This window comes from Danio aesculapii, unplaced genomic scaffold, assembly GCF_903798145.1.
Source record: "Danio aesculapii unplaced genomic scaffold, fDanAes4.1, whole genome shotgun sequence".
NCBI lineage: Eukaryota > Metazoa > Chordata > Actinopteri > Cypriniformes > Danionidae > Danio > Danio aesculapii.
In genome coordinates, this window is record NW_026613630.1 from 14,481 (window position 1) to 35,000 (window position 20,520).

The 20,520-nt window shown below is 35.0% G+C and overlaps 1 long non-coding RNA gene across 1 annotated transcript in view; it reads right to left on the minus strand.

Moving 5' to 3' along the window:
• LOC130219958 (uncharacterized) overlaps positions 1-20,520 on the minus strand; it is a 42,114-nt gene that overhangs the window by 10,900 nt on the left and 10,694 nt on the right. Inside the window, exon 2 of the long non-coding RNA XR_008836104.1 lies at positions 1,915-2,057. This is a non-coding gene — a long non-coding RNA (uncharacterized LOC130219958). The remainder of the gene's footprint in view (positions 1-1,914; positions 2,058-20,520) is intronic.

The following is a 20,520-nucleotide window of genomic DNA, read 5'->3' on the forward strand; positions in this document are numbered from 1 at the left end:
TAAAACATATCATTTTGTTATTATTACTATTATTACTACAAGCAAAGATTTAAAAATGTAAAAAAATAATAATTATTAATTGATTAAAAAACTACTCAAAAGTGTTGATTCAAAAGAATAAATAAACCTGTTTTTGTTGTATCTTGCTACACAGTTGCAAAATGTTAAATAATATTGAATAATAAACAATAATAATAATAAGAGTAAAGATTATTGTAGACACAGCTGCATGAACACTGATAAACACTGTTAGCAGTTTCTCTTTTATCAAGATCCTCAGTGGTGCAGAGAGAAATGTGCATGTGTGTGTGTGTGCATATGTCGATGTGCATGTGTGTGTCTGACAGTAATGATAGATGATCTGGATGAGTGAGACAGCAGATATTATTACAGCTAATGACTCACTTCAAGTGGCCATTACTAAGGTGTGATCAGTCTCTCTCTCTCTCTCTCCATCTGCCTATTTCTCTGTCCATCGCCATACCCCTTTCCATCTCTCTCCCTCCACCTGTCTGTCTATTTCTCCATCTCTATCTCTCCATCCATCTTCATGTCCCTTTCTTTATTCTTCAGCCCTCCTACTCTATCCATCTCCACCTGTCTGCCCATCTCTACATACACCTCTGTGCCTATCCCTCTTTTACATTCTCCATCTCTCACTCTCTCCACTCATCTCTATCTGTCTATCCCTCTCTCCAAAAATGAAGAACTGTGGAAATGTGTCCAAGCTTAATTACCTACAAATCTACAGTACTGCTAAACATTTAGGCATTTGTGTAAGAATGTGGTAAAATGGGGATCATGTTGAAACCGATGTCCTAAAAAAGCTTTAAATACAATATAAAAAAACAATTAATTAACAAACAAACAAACAAACAAACAAACAAACAAACAAACAAATAAATAAATGGGCATAATGCTCTAAAAAGTTTTAAATTAAATAAAAAAATAAAAAAAATAAAAAATAAATAAATAATAATAATAAAAATAAATAAATCAATAAATAAATAAATAAATAAATAAATAAATAAATTAATTAATTAATTAATTAATGGCGATAATGCTCTAAAAAGTTTTAAATGAAATTTAAAATAAAAAATAAATATAAAAAATAAATAAATAAATATAAAAAATAAATAAATAAATAAATAAATAAGTAAATAAGTAAATAAATAAATGGGGATAATGCTCTAAAAAGTTTTAAATGAAATTGAAAATAAATAAATAAATAAATAAATAAATAAATAGGGATAATGCTCTAAAAAGTTTTAAATGAAATTTAAAATAAATAAATAAATAAATAAATAAGTAAATAAGTAAATAAATAAATGGGGATAATGCTCTAAAAAGTTTTAAATGAAATTTAAAATAAATAAATAAATAAATAAATAAGTAAATAAGTAAATAAATAAATGGGGATAATGCTCTAAAAAGTTTTAAATGAAATTTAAAATAAATAAATAAATAAATAAATAAATAAATAAATAAATAAATAAATAAATAAATAGGGATAATGCTCTGAAAAGTTTTAATGAAATTTAAAATAAATAAATAAATAAATAAATAAGTAAATAAGTAAATAAATAAATGGGGATAATGCTCTAAAAAGTTTTAAATGAAATTTAAAATAAATAAATAAATAAATAAATAAATAAATAAATAAATAAATGGGGATAATGCTCTAAAAAGTTTTAAATGAAATTTAAAATAAATAAATAAATAAATAAATAATAATAGGGATCATGCAATAACCAATGTGCTAATTTTATTTTTAATTAAAATATAATAATAATAATACTAATAATACTACTACTACTACTAATAATAATAATAATAATAAGCACTTCATCTCAATTATAAAAGGTAATATAGTTTTGTTTAGTGAGAGTGCAGAGTAAATGTAGAGTGTTTTACCTGGTGGCAGGTAAAGTGCTGACCCTCGTGAAGAAAACTGATGGTTCGACATCGACTCGGACCCCCAGACTGAGCTCTCGGTAGTAGCCCTCCACCTGACCTGCTCCACCGCTGTACTTAAAGGTCAACACAGCCTCCAGCGTCTGCAGACACACACACACACACACACACACACACACACACACACATACTTCAGTAGCAGTCATCAATCTTAAGCTCAGAACAATTCTTTCACACACAACAGAGCAAATCACACAAACATAACAAAAAAAAATCATCATCATCATCATTACCATAACTTAACATATTACAAAAAATATATATCATATTTTTGTATATAAAATGTTGGAAAACTACCATAAACTTAATAATATTACTACTAATAATCATCATCTGTGAGGTAATAATCATCACCGAAATAACAGATTACAATCAATTACACAAAGCGTTACACTTTACAGTACATTTTCATCAGTTAATGTTGACTTTGTGCTTATTAATAACTAATATATAATAATGATCAATAGTTATGAAGCATTTATTATTCATAGTTGCACATTTACTAATGCATCATTACAATATAAGTTAATGCACAGAGCTAACATCAACTATTTTCATTAAGTAACATTAGCAAATATTGTTGTAGTTAATGTTAGTAAATGTTTTTGTTTACTTTTTTGTTTAATTTTTTTTGTTAATTGTTAAGTTTATATACAGTTAAAGTCAGAATTATTAGCCCCCCTGAATTATTAACCCCCTGTTCAATTTTTCCCCAATTTCTGTTTAATGAAGAGAAGATTTTTTCAACACATAATAGTTTTAATAACTCATTTCTAATAACTGATTTATTTTATCTTTGCCATGATGACAGTAAATAATATTTGACTGGATATTTTAAACACTTCTATACAGCTTAAAGTGACATTTAAAGGCTTTACTAGGTTAATTAGGCAGGTTAGGGTAATTAGGCAAGATATTGTATAACGATGGTTTGTTCTGCAGACTATCAAAAACAACTTACCCTAAGGGGGCTAATAATTTTGACCTTAAATGATTTTAAAGAATTAAAAACTGCTTTTATTCTAGCTGAAATAAAACAAATAAGACTTTCTCCAGAAGAAAAAATATTTTCAGACATACTGTGAAAATTTCCTTGCTCTGTTAAACATCATTTGGAAAATATAAAAAAAAAAGAAAAAAATAAAATAAAATAAATCAAATGGGGGCTAATAATTCTGACTTCTATATACACACATACACACACTTTTTTATTATTATTATTTTTTTTTTTTAAATTGGGGGGGGGGGGGGGGTAATTGTCACCTAATTGACGGCCCTTTAAAATATTTTCCTCCTATGAAAATCTCGTCAATGGTGGGAAAGATAATAATACATAATAACAATAAATAAATATATATAAATTGTTATAATGATAAATATAGCATTACTAATTGTCATAGAATTTTGCAATTACTATATGTCTCTATATGCTGAGCTTGACTATACAAGTAGCAGTGCGATATGGCCAAGTAATGTTGTCAAAAATATCAATATTTTGATAAGTATTGATACTGGACTATTTAAATTTTAAATAATATTTAAAACAGGCATCATGGTGGCACAGTGGGTAGCATGATCGCCTAATAGCAAGAAGGTCACTGGTTCGTCAGTTGGCATTTCTGTGTGGAGTTTGCACATTCTCCCCGTGTTCGCATGGGTTTCCTCCGGGTGCTCCGGTTTCCCCAACAGTCCAAACACATGCACTATAGGTGAATTGGGTAAGCTAAATTGGCTGTAGTGTATGAGTGTGAATGCAAGAGTGTATGGATTTTTTACAGTGTTGAGTTGCGGCTGGAGGGGCATCCTATGTAAAACATAAGTTATGAATGGATTGGCGGTTCATTCCGCTGTGGCGACCCCTGATTAATAAAGGGACTAAGCCGAAAAGAAAGTATATGAATGAATAATATTTAAAATGATATTATATTGCTTTTGGTAAGTATCAATTTCTCACCAGCAGCATTTAACACACACACAGTATCAAAAAAAGATATCGTACCCAAGTTGGAAATTCCAGTATATATATCAGTCATTAAAGCATAAGCTCGTCTAAAAATGAAACGTCTGTCCTTGTTTACTCATATCTCAGATCATTTCAAACTCATCCTGCAGCTCTTTCCCACAGCATGTAAAACTCCAGGAAAAACATGAAAGCACCATAAAAGCATTGTGTAAGCAGTTTATATATCTTGCGCATTGTAGAAGTTATTTGCTATATAGCTTTGTGTGAGAAACCCAAGCAAGACATTATAACTTCAAAAGACAACACAGCACATAAGTCATATGAACTTCTGCTGTGGTACTTTGTTTTGCTCTTCTTTTGTTCTTTCTGAGCTTAAAATCCGCTGGTCGCTCTCTGTTTCTGATGTACTGCAAGAAAAAAGCAGCTCTGAAATTCTGAAGGCCTGTTCAATCAAACAACTATAACAAACTATATTTCAATAACAGTACACATTATTAAAGGCACTTAAAGGCTTAAAAATTATTAAAGACTACATGCAAACATACCAACTTTTACAGTTTTGTTATATCTATAATCTGTAGTTGTTGTTTTGTTTTGTCTTGTTTTGTATTAAAGAGAAATATTTTCATCCTTAATTTGCCTGATTACATACAACTTTTCTTTCTATAATAAAGTTATAAAAAATTATTGTCTGGCTGCTCACAATATTTTCTGAATTATTATGTTTAAAAAAGTCATTACCAAAATATAATTTAAATATTATAATATATTTTTATTTTTGTAATAATAATTATGTATTTATATTAAATGTTTATTTATTGATTAACAACAACAACAATAAAAAAAATAATTATAATATTAATAATAATAATAATAATAATAATAATAATAATAACAATATTGATAATAATAAAAACAATAATACTAACAATATTGATAATAATAATAATAATAATAATAATAATAATAATAATAATAATAACAATAACAATAACAACAATAATAATAATAATAATAATAATAATAATAACAATAATAATAACAACAACAACAACGATAACAACAATAATAATAATAATAACAACAAAAATAATAATAAAAACAACAAAAATAATAATAATAATCAAGTAATAGTGATAATAACAATAATAACAACAATAATAACAACAACAAAAACAACAATAATCAACAAATAATAATAATAATAATAATAATAATAATAATAATAATCAAATTATAGTAATAACAACAACAACAACAACAATAATTATTATTATTATATTAATATTAATAATAATAACAATAATAATATAATAATAACAACAACAACAACAATAATAATTAATTAATTAAACTATATATTCTTTTAAAAACTTGACTTCATCCAATGTTCAAATGTTTATTTAAATTAATGCATATTTAATGAAACAATGCCTCATTTGCATACGTAATATTTAAGCTTTTTTTATTATGTGATTAAAAAATCTATTTTCATTGTAGGTTCAAAAAAGATGAGTGAGATGAACAATAACAGAAAAGAAATCTAGTAGAAAAGTATAAACAAGCAGAACTCTGGTAATGAAAGAGTGAATGAAATGAATGCAGAAAAAAAGAGGACAAGCTGACTCAGTACGGAGGATGATAAAAACTGTGTGTGTGTGTGTGTGTGTGTGTGTGTGTGTGTGTGTGTGTGTGTAATCTTCGCCTTCTCTGCTTCGTTTTGCCAGAACTGCGGATTCTTCCGGAACAAACTTTCCCATTTCCCTCCCCACCACCGTCTTCTGCAATCTCTGTAATCTACTTAAAAGGGGGAGCATCGTGTAAACATTATTTAAATGGTGAAAGTGCATTTCCTGCTAAAAAAGCAAGAGAGAGAAACCTTTTAAAATTCCATCATCGCCGTCACTCCTCAACAGAGCCGTCGCTTTAAAATAGAGTGGCGGCTCATCGCGCAAATGGAGTTCACAAGTGTAATCGGTGTGCAAAAAACCATCAAAACAGAAAACTGCTTCCGTTCAGATACACAAGCGTTGGACTCGAGGCCTCTTCACAACTTATTTTGACAAGAACTAGTCACTATAAATGGTATATACTGTAAGGAGACATACATAGCTGTTTTAAGCAAGGTTTACTCTGAAATCACACACTCCAAAGGGAAAAAAATTAATTTAGACAGTATATAAAGCAGAATGCATGTCTCAAACTTAATCACTACCCACCCAGCAATTTTGTGCTTTAAATACATCTAATAGACAAGCAAACATAGATGGCATGGCTAAAATGAAACATGAAACACAACAAAACAAAACAAAATGAAACACCACACAAAAAACAAAACAAACCACAAAAAAAGGAAATAAAAGAAAACACAAAAAAACAAAGCACGAAACATAACGGAAAATAAAATAACAAAACAAAATGAAACATGAAATGAAACAAAACAAACCATACATAAAAAAATGGAAAAAAAGAAACAAAAACAAAACAAAAAATACAAACCGAAAAACAAAGCAAAACATTAAATTAAATGAAACGAAAAACAAAACAAACAAATGAAAAATGAAATGAAAGAAAGCAAAATAAAAATGAAAGGTTTAAGCAAGGTTTATTCTGAAATCACACACTCCAAAGGGGAAAACCTGAATTTAGACAGTATATAAAGCAGAATGCATGTCTCAAACTTAATCACTACCCACCCAGCAATTCTGTGCTTTAAATACATCTAATAGACAACCAAACATAGACGGTGTGACAAAACAAAACAAAACAAAACATGAAATACAATGAAACAAAAAAACAAAGCAAATGAAACATGAAATAAAACAAAGCAAAACAAAATGAAAATGAAAACTAAAACAAAAATGAAAAAAAGAATTGAAAAACAAAACAAAACAAAAATTACCAAACAAAACATGAAATGAAACGAAAAACAAAATAAAACAAATTAAACATGAAACGAAACAAAGCAGAGCAAAAGGAAAATGAAAACAAAAACAAAAATGAAAAAAGAAATGAAAAACAAAACAAATAAACCTAAACAAAACAAAACAAAACATGAAATGAAACGAAACACAAAACGAAACACAAAACAAAACAAAACATGAAATGAAATGAAACTAAACAAAACGAAACACAAAACAAAACAAAACAAAAAATGAAATGAAACTAAACGAAATGAAACACAAAACAAAAAACAAAACAAAACATGAAATGAAATGAAACTAAACAAAATGAAAAACAAAACAAAACAAAGCAAAGCAAAATGACAATCAAAATGAAAACAAAACGAAAGCAAAGCAAAAAGAAAAGAAATGAAAATGAAACACAAAATGAAAAACAAAATAATAAACACAAATCAAAGTCAAACTAAAACAACATAAAATGAAACATGAAACAAAGCAAAGAAAAACATAACAAAAAATGAAAACACACAAAACAAATGAAAAACAAGCCAAAACAACACAAACTGAAACAAAGCAAAGCAAATAAAAACAGTTAAACTGCTGAAAATGCTGAAATATTTTGAAGTTATTAATACAGCAACAAATACAGTTCAGACGGCTCTAGATTATCAAATTTAAAACTAAATGTCTGACAAATGTTATTCTGAACACAGACCGCCAAAATTTGCATAAAGAAGACTAGAGCTTGCCATTTGTCTGTAAAAAAAGTTGTATTTTTATATGGCTGGTTGATGACAGATTATTTGATGTCACCAAATAACACAATGATGGGCTAAAACTAAAATTTAAGAGGCAGATATTTCTTAGGAGGGGTTTAATCTTGAGAGGCTTTCTTAAATGAAATTCTTTTTTTAAATTTCCTCTGCTTTTCAGATGATGAGGAGACAATACAAATCCCAGAAAAAGAAGTAACAGGAGACAAGACAGAAAAAAAAAGTCCAAAGGGAAGACGGATCTCACTGGCCTCATTATTCTGACCTCTGACTTTGACAAGAACACCGAAAAGAGTGTGTAATCCTTTCCAGAGAAGAAAAAAAGGCAAGAGTGTGCTTTATTTTGGGTTTGTAGGGTTTTCCTGCAGGGCCAGCTGGAGTGATCCACATTCACCCGCTCAAACGCTGTGTGTCTCTCTGTGTTCGGGCTCAAGAGAGAAGCTATTTCAATCACAGGGAGAGCTAAAAATAGCACTAACCGGAGAGAGAGAGAGAGAGAGAGAGAGAGAGAGAGAGAGAGATATGTGCTGACACACTGTGAATTTAACAGCCTGCGGTCGCTCTGATCACTCAAGAGCATCTATACTGTCACTGAATCAACTGATAAAAGAGTGAAAGAATGAATGAACCATAAAATAAGACATAACCAGTTCATAAGATAATGGACTGGACAACTAAAAATAGAATAAATCGATGAGCAAAATAATAGATCAAACAAGAAATGAATGTATTAATCCAGGAATGAATGAATGAATGAATGAATGAATGAATGAATGAATGAATGAATGAATGAATGAATGAATGAATGAATGAATGAAGTAAAAAACACACACATGACAGCACATGAAGGAAGGATATGAACTGCTGAATGAACAAACACACAGATGGATGAATGGGTTAAGAAAATGAATGGTAACTGAAAGAACGAATGATTAAATGTGCAGGCAAATAGAAAAAGAATGAAGGAATCACAGGAATGAATCACATTTGCATGAACAAAAACCTCTAATTCAACAAAAATGATGAATAAAAATGAGTCGAGCTGATGCGAATGACTTGAAAGAACAAGTGACTGAAACAATTGCACTAATGAAAATGAGAAACACAGAAAGTAATTTATGGAGAAATGAAACCGATTTCAGATTTACAGAATTAAAGAGCTGATGAACAAGTACAAATTAATGAACATGAAAAATATATGAGCATATATGAACAAACGAATGAACGAATAAATGAAATGAATGAAGTAAATGAATGAATGAATGAAGGAATGAGCTGAAATAATTGAATAAACAAATAAACAATAGAATTAATAAATTAATGACTGAATGAATTAATGGATAAATGACTGACTGACTAAATGAATGAAGGAATTAATAAATGAACAATCAACTAAATGAATGAATGAATTAATTATTGGACAATTGGCAGAATTAAATCGAATGACTGAATGAATGAACAATCACCTGATTGAATGAATGAATGAATGAATGAATGAAGAATTGACTTAATAAACGAATGGACAATCAAATGAATGAATAAAAAACATTGACTGATTGCATGCATGAATGAATGAAAGAACAATAGATTGAATTAATTATTGAATGACCGAATGAACCATAAAATGAATAAATGAGTGAATGAATGAGCGAATGAATGAATGAACAATCAACTGACAGAATAAATGAACAATCTGCCGAAGGAATGAATGAATGAAACAGATAAATGAATGAAAAACAATTGACTGGCTGGCTGGCTGGCTGATAGAAGAAAGAAAGGAAGGAAGGAAGGAAGGAAGGAAGGAAGGAAGGAAGGAAGGAAGGAAGGAAGGAAGGAAGGAAGGAAGGAAGGAAGGAAGGAAGGAAGGAGGAAGGAAGAAAGAAAGAAAGAAAGAAAGAAAGAAAGAAAGAAAGAAAGAAAGAAAGAAAGAAAGAAAGAACAATTGACTGAATAAATGGAAAAAAAACATTGACTGATTAAATGAATGAATGAAAGTAAATACATAAATAAATGCACAATCTATTGAATGAGGGAATGAATGAATGAATGAATTAATTAATTAATTAATTAATGAACAAATTAATAAATGAAAAACAATTGACTGACTGAATGAATGAATGAATGAATGAATGAATGAATGAATGAATAAATGAATGAATGAATGAATGAATGAATGAATGAATGAATGAATGAATGAATGAATGAACAATTGACTGAATAAATGAATAGACAATCAAATAAATAAATGAAAAACATTGACTGATTGAATACATAAATGAATGAAAGAACAATAGACTGAATGAATGAATGAATGAACGAAAGAACAATGGACTGAATTAATGAATGAATGAACCACCAACTGAATGAATTAGCAAATGAATGAATTAATGTATGAATGAATGAATGATCAACAGAAATAATGAATACATCGACTGGCAGAATAAATGAACAATCTACAGAATGAATGAATGAATATATAAATGTATGATTGAATAAATGAATGAACAAATGAATGAATGAACAATCTACTGAACGAATAAAAAACAATTGACTGACTGAATGCATGAATGAAAGAACAAATGAATGAACAATCAACTCAATGAATGAATGAATGAATGAGCAATCGAATTTAAAAAACGAATGAACGAATGAACGAACTAATAATTAAATGAACAATTGACTGATTCAATGAATGACTTGCAATTGACTGACTGAATGAATGTTTTAATGAATGAGTGAACAAGCAAACAAACAAAGAACAAATAGGAGAATTGATGAACTAAGTAATCAACTAACACAATCTACATGATTGAATGAACAAGTGAATGAAAGAATAAAAACATGCAGTAATAATAGCTTAATAAAGGAAGAGAAATGAACAAATGAATCAACTAAAAATAGCATACAGTACAAGTGAATGAATGAAATAAGTCTACGTCAGACTGCTGGTTGCGCAGAGTGTCTGAATGAAACAGATGAATGTTGAAGGTGAAGGTGAGAATCATCTCCGACAGTCAGGTGCTTTCAAACAGCGGTAATATCACTGCTGTACCACTGGAATATTAACCAGGACAAAAACACTGAGACGCGGGCCTTCGTTTAACCCTCAGTCATGTCCTAACGCTTATTAAGAGCCCAGAGTTTTACGGCTTACAAGAGGAAGATGTGAAATCCAATACACTTCATAAAGATCTCTGACATTTTCATTTACATCCACACACCATTACTATAGAGAGAGAGAGAGAGAGAGAGAGAGAGAGAGAGAGAGAGAGAGAGAGAGAGAGAGAGAGAGAGAGAGAGAGAGAGTCCTCAAGGCTTTAGCAATACTGTAATAGTCCAATAGTCAAGCTAATAAAGCATCACTAAATTGAAACGGAACTAAATAGAGATAAAACAGAGAGTTAAGGAGTTAACAGACTGTATCAGAGGGCAGACGAGGGGCTAGAGGACTAGTCAAAGCTATTTTTAGTGTTTGAGATGTCACTGATTCCAAATTTAAAAATGATAGGCATTGAAAAAAAATACGTATATGATTGGTTTATAAACAAGTCAGATGAAGTGAATACGTTTGCTTTTATTTTTGTAATTAATTGTAAACGTTGGAATTTTTAAGAGCTCTGGTTGCTACATGTCTATTAAATGATGAGTAAGTTGTACTGAAATTCAATGAATTTGCCATCAATTATTTAAAAGTGGGGCAGTGGGTAGCACAATCGCCTCACAGCAAGAAGGTCGCTGGTTCGAGCCTCGGCTGGGTCAGTTGGCGTTTCTGTGTGGAGTTTGCATGTTCTCCCCGCATTCGCGTGGGTTTTCTCCAGGTGCTCCGGTTTCCCCCACAGTCCAAAGACATGCAGTATAGGGGAAGTATAGTGTACTTTTCCCAGTGATGGGTAGCGGCTGGAAGGGCATCCGCTGCGTAAAACATATGCTGGATAAGTTGGCGGTTCATTCCACTGTGGCAACCCCTGATGATTAAAGGGACTAAGCCGAAAAGAAAATAAATAAATGAATGAATGAATAAAAAAACATTTATTAATTAAATTAAATTAAAATAATTAATTAAATTAAATTAAAATGTAATAAAAAAACAAGACAGAAAATTTTTATAAAATAAAATATAAATTTAATTAAAAACAAAACAAAACAAATAAAACTTTCATTCAAATCTAAAAAAATTATTAAAATAATTAAAAAAATAAAAAAATAAACAAAACAAATAAAATAAAATGAAAGAATATTTGTATTAAATAATAAACAAAACAAAACAAAAATGTTTTAATTTTTACAAAACTTAATTAAAAACTAAACAAAACATTTTAAAATGAAATACATTTTTTAAAATAATTAAAAACTAAAATAAATAAAATAAAATATTTATTAAAAGTGACAAATAAAATAAAATAAAAAAAACAATTAAAAACTAAATAAAATACAAATTATTCAAAACAAAATAAAACAAGCTCTGGTTTCCCCCACAGTCCAAGAAAAAAACAAAAAACAAAAAACAAAACAAAAGGAGACGTGGTGGCGCAGTAGGTAGTGCTGTTGCCTCACAGCAAGAAGGTTGCTGGTTCGAGCCTCAACTGGGTCAGTTGGCATTTCTATGTGGAGTTCGCATGTTCTCCTCGTGTTCGCGTGGGTTTCCTCCGGGTGCTCCGGTTTCCCCCACAATCGGTACAGGTGAATTGGGTAGGCTAAATTGTCCGTAGTGAATGAGTGTGTATGGATGTTTCCCAGTGATGGGTTGCAGCTAGAAGGGCATCCGCTGCGTAAAACGTGCTGGATAAGTTGGCGGTTCATTCCGCTGTGGCGACCCTGGATTAATAAAGGGACTAAGCCGAAAAGAAAATGAATGAATGAATAAAAATAAAATAAAAACATGAAATAAAAATAAAATACTCGACTGTAAATTCTAAATATAAAAAGGGGCCAAAACAATAGTAAAGTATCCAGTGTTGTTCTGCAAGAGCTGTCAGTCTCTGTCACATCTGTCTCACTGTCAGTGTAAAACACCAGTTACCCTTCAGCTCCAAAGCTGTTCTGGAGGGAGAGGCAGAATATAATAATACCAGACAAAGGATGTGATTTTTTTAAAGCTCGTTTCAGTGATTTTTTGTTTTGTTTTTTCAGATAAGAGATGAGCATGTGTGTGTGTGTGTGTGTGTGTGTGTGTGTGTGTGTGTGTGTGTGTGTGTGGTCATATGCTGATAACAGCAGCTTATCAGATGTGTTTATCTGCTCTGGCCTCTAGTGACCTTTTTGCTGTAAAAGCAGGTCTCTGGAGCATCAGGCAACCCTGACACACAGACATGTGGTTACTGAGAATGCGCGTTTCTTCACGCACAGTGCTGCTATTTGTCACGTGCAGTCACGCGTAGTACTGCAGCTGCAAAGGCTGCCTTTTCATTAGTCATTAGACATGATTTTTTTGTTCTTGTCAAGTGTTTGTTGTGGCAAGAGGTTCTTTCTTTCCTTCTTTCTCTAATTTCCTCTTTTCTTTCTTTCCCTCCCTCCTTTCCTTCTTTCTCATTCTTTCTTTCTTTCCTTCCTCCTTTCCATGTTTTGCTTTCTAAGTTCCTTTATTCTCGTCTTTCTCTTTCCCTTTTCCTTTCTTCCATTATTCCTTCCTTCCTTCTATTTTTTAATTGCTTTTTCTTTTTCCTTTCTTCATATCCTTTCTGTTTTGCTTTATTAGTTCCTTCCCTCCTTCTTCATTCATTCCTTCCTTCCTTCCTTCTTTCTTTCATCCCTTCCTTCTTTTTTCTCCCATTCTTGTTTGCTTTTTCTTTATTCCTTCATTTCCCTTTGTTCCATGGTTTCCTTCCTTCCTTCTTTCCTTCCTTCATTCTCTCCTCTCTTCTTCCTTCCTTCCTTCTTTCTCTCCTCTCTTCTTCCTTCCTTCCTTCCTTCCTTCTCTCCTCTCTTCTTCCTTCCTTCCTCATCGTTGAAGTTTTAAGACAGTCAAACATTGATGATCTGAAAGAGAGGAGTCACACATTCATTCTCCTTCCCTTCAGGCTGATGTGTCTTTAATTGAAAGCTCTGAAGACCAAACACATTAGTGGTGTGAGGAGATCTTTTCACCACACATTCCACATGTGAGTCATGCGTCACCTGAAGCCTTTCCAGCAGAGAGAGTGTGTGTGCGTGTGTGTTGATTACAGTAGGAATACTTTAGGTTCATTCGTTCATTTCTTCCTTCCTTCCTCACTTTCTTCCTTCCTTCCTCCTCCTTGATTTCCTTCCTCCCTTCCTTCTTCCTCCTCCTTCCTCCCTTCCTTCCTTCCTTCCCTTCTTTCTTTCTTTCTTCCTTTTTCCTTCCTTGCTTCCTTCTTTCCTTACTTCTTTCCCTCCTTTCTTCCTTTCTTCTTCAACTTTTTTGTTAGCTTTTTCTTCATTCCTTTTGTTACCCATGTTTTGCTTCCTTCCTTCTTTCGTTCGTTTGTTCGTTCCTTCCTTCTTTTCTTGTTAGCTTTTTCTTCCTTCCTTCCCTTTTTCTTGTTCCCTTTCCTTCATTTCTGCTTTTCTTTCCTTCTTTCTTTCTTTCTTTAATTCATCCCTTCCTTCTGTCTTCTTCTTTGCTTTTTTCATTCCTATTTTCCTTTTTTACTTCCATGTTTTGCCTTCTTAGTTCCTTCATTCCTTCCTTCTTTCCTTCTTTCTTTTCCTCTTTCTTTCCTTCCTTCCTTGCTTCCTTAATTTAATATTAATAATAAATAAAGCCAAAATCCTTTTTAAGTTTTTTTTCTACCATGAAAGACAACATAAAATGCTGAGTTAATCAGTAGTGTAAAGTGACAAATTACAAATACTCAAATGACTGTAATTGAGTAGTTTTTCCAACCCAGACTCATTCTGAAAACGTAGTCCCGAGGACGTTTCTGGAGACCGCGAATTATGTAGCCCGAGGTACGTTTGGCTGCATTTAGTTTTTTAAGCGAACGCTGCGGGGCGGTATGACGCCGTTCCTTTTAGCGCTCGCCGGCTGACCGCTTAGCTTCGTGTGGAGGGCTTTCCCGCCACAACCAGTTTGTCCGGTTAGCTCGTCCTGTACGTCGGCGAACTCGAGACGCAGAGAGGAGCTGACCACGACGACGATGACCGGGTTCGAGTCCGGGGAAGAGCGGTTCTAGAAATCAGGTAAGACTAAAACAGAATCCAAGAAATAAAGCGAAGAAGTTCATAACAAAAAAAAGTTTTTTGTTTTTTTTTTAAATCGGACGAGGGATTTTCTTTTTCCGGCCGGCTTTTGTAAATCATTGGTTGGGTTTAGGGCGGGCGGGTCGATCGGTAAAATCGGTTGGGTTCAGGGAAGGAGAAGGGTGGGTCGGCTGGCCGATTGGCCGGTCGCCCAGTCAATCATTCAGCCAGTCGGACAGACGTTCGTTCGACAGCGGCCTCTGGTGGGTTCACGCGAGAACAGCGCGGGCGCGAATGGCACTTGCGGGAGACGTCAGAGAAGCCAAAAAGGCGCACACAGCGGCCTCTCGGATTCGCGAAAATCAAAAACTGCAAAAATACGTACCTCCCGGGACGTATTTCGCGGTCTCCAGAAACGTCCTCGGGACTACGTTTTCAGATTGAGCCTGGGATGAGTTTTTCTCAGGAATTGTACTTTACTAATTAGTTTTATAAATGTGTAATTTTACTTTCCCTTGAGTACATTTTTAGTGTAGTATCAGTACTTTTACTCCATTACTTTCCTTCAACCTGCAGTCACTATTTTTTCTTGTCTATGGGGATTAGAAAAAAATCTGTCCTGCGATTCCTGTCCAATCAAATCGCACACAGAAGGTAAATCTCATCATAATGAACTACCTCAAGACATGGGTGATTTATAAACGCAGCAAACTGTACCATTAAAAGTGTCCAAGATGTCCAAAATCTTTACACGCATTGACGCAGAGACTGTTTAGAAGCATGTCACTGATGAGAAGATGACGGATGTTCACTGTATGATGACCGAAATCGCCTTGAAGACCCAGCAGGCACAGGTTGTCAGCATGACATCAGATTGACGTTGTACCCCAACGCCATGAGGAGGTTGCATTTTGTTTGGAAATGAAAATCAGGTTGACGTCAGAAACCAACATCAGGCCACTGTCAATGTCAAACGTCCAACCTAAAATCAACCAAATATCAACATCTAATGATGTTACAGCTTGATGTTGTGTGGAGGTTACCACTATGACGTCTATGAGATGTTTAATTTTGGTTACCATACCTGACGAATAAATGTCAGTATATGATGTCAATATGACGTTGGATTAAGATGTTGGCTCAACGTAAGATTTTAGTCAGCTTCCAACACAACCTAAAATCGATGTCATTTGACGTCGTTATTGGACATCAAAATAAGATTGTTCTTAAATGCTAGCTAGACATTAATTTTTGGTCACCTGACATCACAACCTAAATCTAACCTAATATTAACGTCTTATGACGTTGTGTGCCTGCTGGGCAATAACTAAATGCACTACAGAATGTTACGTTTACACACATCCACAACTTACATGTAAACGCATTAGCTTTTCCCAGCGTAATACTCACTACTCTTGAGTACTTCTGAAAGGGCTACCTTTTTACTCGTACTTTATTTACAACAGATACTTTTACTCTACTTGCACTACATTTTAAGGCAAGTAATGGTACTTTAACTTAAGTATGATTTTCAAGTACTCTTTCCACCACTGGTTATGATTTAAGGTATGTAAGGGTTAATATTAATAGACATTATTTAATATTCATTATATTTTAACATTACTAATTCATCAGGTCAATCAAAAATATCATGATTTAGATTTCAGTGATATGCAATGATGTAATTGACTAAGTAATAAGATCATATATGTTTGCTGACAGTATAAACAAGGTCACTTTTGACACGGTACTGATTTCTTGCCGTGAAATAGTTCCTCTAGTAATAGCTCTTCATGCTCTTTGTGTGTGCAACTAATATCACTTCTCACCGAGTTGTAAAGCTCCGTTATTTTCCATTCCACAACAGAAAGGGTTTTGATTTGTAATGGTATCAGAGTGCAAAACACACACACACACACACACACAAGGATGCACTGTGCTTCAACCCTCTATCAATAGCGCAATAATAATCCATTTGTAGTGTGTGTGTGTGTGTGTGTGTGTGTGTGTGTGTGTGTGTGTGTGTGTGTGTGTGTGTGTGTGTGTGTGTGTGTTTCCCTGCGGTTGGCTGCTGAAAGTGCTTACACAGTAGTCAGAGCTACAGAATAACTGCCATACATCATCTCACAGATGAGCTGCCAGGCACACCACACACACACACAGGCACACACACACACACACACACACACACACACACACAGCCGCTGATATGGATCTTCCATCTTTCTGGGTTTGTTCCTCTCGCTGTGTCTCCTCTCTCCACATGACTGGACTCTTCAGAGCGTTTATTTGTATGTTGATGCCCCAGCTGCTCCTCTCAGTCCTGCACGCTCAGAGTCCATCACACACTCAACCCAGTGTAGGAGCCCATTCCCCAAAACAACCCAAAAACTTCCTTCTTTACAAGGCTTGTGTTAGGAGTAGGTCTGCATGATACTGAAAAAAAGATGCGATATTGTTGTTTATTTTGCGATTTTCATTATCCTAGTTAAAATTTCAGCAACTGAAAATGTTTGGCCAAAGTGGCTGTTTCGAGCCCTGATAAACATGGCCTTTTAGACTCCAGGTAATTTGCAAATAAATACTTGCAGGGCTACGTCATAGCAAGCAATCCTTCATTAGCATTACACACTGGCCGGGACAACGGAGATGAGGATTCACGTGCAGTTTAATAATCAGGAGAAGCCAGGCAGTTAATGGTCAAACAGGTACTGTTATGATCACCAGCAGTGTTGCTTTTGCAGGCTGCTGGACAACACTCACATTCAACTGCACTACAACTCCCATTGTGCACTTCACACACACACCTGTTCCAGTTCTCCTTTGATTCCACACACACAACTGGGAGCTGCTCAAGGACTGATTACACAGACTATATATACAGCACGCACACACACACACACACACACACACAGACAGACAGACTTGGCTGAGTTTTCTGTCACGGAAATAAACGTTGACAATGGAGTTGCGGATCCAAATGCAGGAGTTATTACACAGAGAATGGTCAGGCAGGCAGTGATCACAATCAGGGGCAAACGGTAACATACAGGCAAATCCATAAGAGTGGTCAATAACAGGCGAGTGGTCGATCCGGGCAGCAAATAACAGAAAAAAAAATGCTGAAAAAGTTGGCGGTTCATTTCGCTGTAATAAAGGGACTAAGCCGGGAAAAAAAATGAATGAATGATATTTAGCAAAACACTTGCTCAACTTGCATGTAAGTAAAGAGTTCCCTAAAATTACTGTAGCACAAAACAAACCATTTAATTCTGTCAGAAAGAGGATGAAGATGCTCAGGGAAAAGCTACATTATAACTTTTAGTGCAGAAACCTGACTAGCGCTCCAAAGTGAATCTCGAGGGGACAAAAATAACAAATTGCTAAAAACATGCACTGACATTTCCGTTTCAGCCAATCAGCAGACGGAAGGCTGTTTTAGACAGACGTTAAACCAAAACTAAAAGCGGCAGGTCTTAAAATAAAAAAACGAACTCCACCGAGACTCTGAGCGCTCCATCTGCGTCGCCATGGAAACGCTTGCAACACTGCGCCGTCTGTGTGTGTGTGTGTTTAACATGTATATGCTTTATTTTGGACTTGTGCATGCTTGTGTGTGTGTGTTAGTGTTAGAAAGCACTCACACAGTTGTGTATGTTTGTTTGTTCCAACTTTAAGTGCCTACAGTGGCACAAAGCGTACAACGGTATCTTAGCAACTGGCGAGCGTGGCATTTTCATGGGTTTATACAGGGTGGCATCAGGAGGAATGAGACACACTTATGCATTGTTACCTAGCTTTCAGAGTGAAGACATGCTGGAGACATCTAAATACTTATAATTACCAGACTAACCAAAACCTGCAGTGTTTTCTTTATCATTAGAGTTGGTACCGATTAGGTCTCGTGTTTACTGTGTGTCTTACTGATGTATTGTGTTTCTGAGGGCGGATGCATTTGTGTTCTGAGTGTTTTTATAAGGTTGTGTGTGTGTGTGTGTGTGTGTGTGTGTGTGTGTGTGTGTGTGTGTGTGTGTGTGTGTGCGCGCGCGCCACTGAAGTTTCTTGTATCTCTGCAAAGTCAATCACAAGTTGGATAAATATGCAAAGACAGAGAGCTGTGCTTTAAAATGCGTGTCAAATGTTTCTCAATGTTTTATATACTTAAAGTCATGGAATTTTTTTTGGATGTATTATTACCTTTCAAACAATATTTAAAATAACAGATATATAATGAGACCAATTTTTATAAATATACCCAGAATTAACCGTATTTCTTATCTAACAACCGAGGATGGACCGGGACAGCATTTTCAACCGGGAAAAGTTATTGAAGGTCAGGCCATAGTGAATTGGGGGTGGAGGGTGGGGTTGGGGGGAGTGCAATGTTTATGAAAAGAGGGGGGGGGTGCAATGTTTATGAAAAGTGGGGGGGGGGGGGGGGAGGAGAAGTGCAATATTTATGAAAAGTAGGGGGGGAGCACAATGTTTATGAAAAGTGGGGGGGGGGTGGGAGAAGCACTTCTCCCCCCCACTTTTCATAAACATTGCACACCCCCCCCCCCCACACTTTTCATAGACATTGCACCCCCCCCCCCCCCTTTTTTTTTTTTTTTATAAACATTGCACTGTGCGAGGTATTGTGTGTCTGAGGTATTGGGATGGGGGTAGGAGAAGCGCGATGTTTATGAAAAGTGGGCGGGAGTGGGAGAAGCGTGATGTTTATGAACAGTGGGGGAGGGGGAGAAGCGCAATGTTTATGAATAGTGGGTGGAGGGGGAGAAGCGTGATGTTTATGAAAATTGGGGGAGTGGGAGAAGCAAAATGTTTATGAAAATTGGGGGGAAGGGGAGAAGCGCGATGTTTATGAATGTGTGGAGGGGGAGCGCGATGTTTATGAAAAGTGGGGGAGGGGGAGAAACGCGATGTTTATGAATGTGGAGGGGGGAGTGCGATGTTTATGAAAAGTGGGGGAGGGGGAGAAGCGCGATGTTTATGAATGTGGAGGGGGGAGCGTGATGTTTATGAAAAGTGGGGGAGGGAGAGAAGCATGATGTTTATGAATGTGGGGGGGAGCTTGATATTTCTGAAATTTGGGGGGGGGAACGTGATATTTATGGAAAGTGGGGGAGGGGGAGAAGCGCGATGTTTATGAATGTGGGGAGACGTGATGTTTATGAAAAGTGGGGGGGGAAGCGCGATGTTTATGAAAAGTGGGGGAGGGGGAGAAGCGCAATTTTTATGAACAGTGGGGGAGGGGGAGCAGCGCGATGTTTATGAAATGTGGGGGGGCAAGCGAGATGTTTATAGAAAGTGGGAGAGGGGGAGCAGCGCGATGTTTATGAATGTGGGGGGGAGCTCGTTGTTTATGACAAGTGTGGGGGGGGGGCGATGTTTACGAGTGTGTGTGTGGGGGGGGGGGGGCGATTTTATGAATGTGGGGGGGGCGATGTTTATGAATGTGGGGAGGGAGCGCGATGTTTATGAATGTGGGGGGGAGCTCGTTGTTTATGAAAAGTGGGGGGGGGCGATGTTTATGAGTGTGGGAGGGGGCGATGTTTATGAGTGTGGGGGGGGGCGATGTTAATGAATGTGGGGAGGGAGCGATGTTTATGAAAAGTGGGGGGGAGAACCGTGATGTTTACAAAAAAAGGGCGGGAGGGGGAGCAGCGCGATGTTTATGAAAAGTGGGGGAGGGGGAGAAGCGCGATGTTTATGAAAAGTGGGGGAGGGGGAGAAGCGCGATGTTTATGAATGTGGGGGGGGAGCG